The sequence below is a fragment of the Eumetopias jubatus genome, unplaced genomic scaffold, assembly GCF_037043125.1.
Source record: "Eumetopias jubatus isolate StellerSeaLion01/CBP00866 unplaced genomic scaffold, mEumJub1_p1.0 scaffold_14, whole genome shotgun sequence".
NCBI classification, from domain to species: domain Eukaryota; kingdom Metazoa; phylum Chordata; class Mammalia; order Carnivora; family Otariidae; genus Eumetopias; species Eumetopias jubatus.
Genome location: NW_028274820.1, coordinates 38,347,887 through 38,350,326, shown reverse-complemented (window position 1 = coordinate 38,350,326; position 2,440 = coordinate 38,347,887).

The window sequence follows — 2,440 nt, the reverse complement described above, 5'->3', positions numbered from 1 at the left end:
TTTGTTTGCATGGGCAGACTCTGAAATTTTGTTTGAAAATCATTAACATTTTATCAATACTTTAGGTCCTGAAATTAAAGGAACAGCAGGTATTTACAGATAATCTTTGCTAGCTCGGAGAATAATGTGTGGTGTGTGTACTCACACAAACACTCCCAAACTTCAGTCCCGATAGTCCTTGTGAAGGACCCAGGGGAACAAAAACTGAAGGAGATAAAGAAATACTTGATATTCATACATTATCTAAAGCAGTCATGTTATATCCAGTACAATGAAAGAGAATAAATCTTGTATAGTTTCAAATGCTTCACAAATCAATAAATGAATAGCAGCATTGAGAGGTTTAAAGTTGTTTTCTTTTATTTTGCTAGATTTACCACCTAGAGAATGATAATACTCAGTTTTTCAGTTGATGAGGTATCTGGCTCCCTCCCTGATATGAGTGTTATGCTTTGTACTACTTAAAAAAAAAAAAAAATCCTTGCTCAAGTACTACAAACATACACACAATGTCTCATTAATATACTTATATTTGGGATATTATCTTGGAACTGTTGTTTAAAAATTAAAAAAAAAAAAGACTATTGAGGGAAGAGAGGCAGAATTCGCTGAAAATTAACAACTCCGGGAAGGTATGTATGGCTTTCTGGTTTCTCCAAGTGGAATCAAGCAACATATTCCATTGAATGATTAATTATAATGTCAGTGAAATGTAAGGAAAATATCTGGGTAATGCTATACACATTGTTTGCACTTTACATCTAAGTAGAGTAAAAAATAACTAATTTAACTGAGTCCTCATATACATCTGTAATCTCACTGACCCATCAGGTTGAATGACATTTTTTTTCCTTTTTCTTTGTGAACCCTCTTTAGCAATTTTGATTTAGGATTGATCTTCATCTCATTTTCTATCTTTATTTTTTGCATATTCGGTAATTTCTGCTTGAGAAATTAAAGGTAATATTCGCAACTCTGATAGTTTTCAACAAATGAGAAACAGTTGCTTCATCTTCAGCATTAATGACAATTTGTTCTGTCTTTATAAACATACTTAGGAGGTTGTTCGTACTTGAAGACCAGACTATATTGTAACAACTGAATTTGAAAATCTCTTTCAAAGTATTTTAATAATATAAATTATGACAATCTCAGCACACTAATTGAATATTTACTAAGTGTCAGGAACTGTTAAATCTTCTATATGCATTTATCTAATCCCCCAACTGCCCCATAATATAAAGACCACCATTCACCTCATTGTACAAATGAGAAAACTGAGCAGTTAGGTAACTTTCCTAGGGTCACACTGCTAACAAATGAAGGAGCTGGAAAATGAATCCAGAAAGTCTAATTCTAGAATCATTGCCCTATTAAATCATGTTATTTAAAATTATTATATTGATGGTAGATATCCATTTTTATTTAGGCCAATTTATGTTAAAGCAATCAGATAATTATGACAATATAAAGAATTCTAAATAAAATGACAACCGAATTTATAAAGATTAAATTCATAGAGCAGATAAAGCAGAGGAAAAGATTGGTATGTATAAGTGAAGACTACAAATCTTTAAAGTCTATAGAAAAGGTCTTCACATAAGACTCAAAGACACCTAGAAGATTATGCATAACAGTTAATGAGCATAACCCACATTGATTTAGCATGGTTTAAACTTTTTATTATAAAATCAACATGGTCATTATCTAAAAGTAAATGATACAAAAGATTTAAATAAAAATAAAAGTGTTTTTTCTCTCAATTCTACAACTCAACTCCCCCGAAGAACCCACTGTATATAATTTCTTTTGTACCTTTCTGGATACTTTTTTGGTAAATGCAAATATATGTTTACATTAAACATAAATGAGATCAAATATAAATACTGTTATATAGTTTTTTGTAACTTAGTGCATCAGAAAGATCTTTCCATATTATCCCATAGAGATTGAGCTCATCCTTTTTAATAGTCAATGCTCCATTTCACTGATTAAAAATAACTATTCTAGACTGTTTCTAAACTTTGCCTGTTTCAAAAACCACTGTAAACAAACATCCTCGGTGCTCTGCACATGCTAGTACTAGTTAACCCTACAGAAAAATTCCTGGAACTAGATGGGCTAAATTTTTATAGTTCTTGCCCATCAGGAAGATTGTGCCCCTACACTCCCACGGACAGGGAAAAGTACTGGATAATACCAATGCTGGTTAATAAGACATTTTAGTCTTTGCTGAACTAACAGGTGGGAAAGTTCCTCACATTAATTTGCACTTATTTAATTATGAATAGAGTTAATTAATTATTAATGAGTTAAGTATTTCTTTAATTATGAGTGGAGTTTTCCCATATTTGAATTGGTCATTTGTATTTTATTTTGTCCATTTTTTATTGAGTTTTTCATCTTCCTGATTTTGTTCTTCATTTTGTTAAAGGTTTTA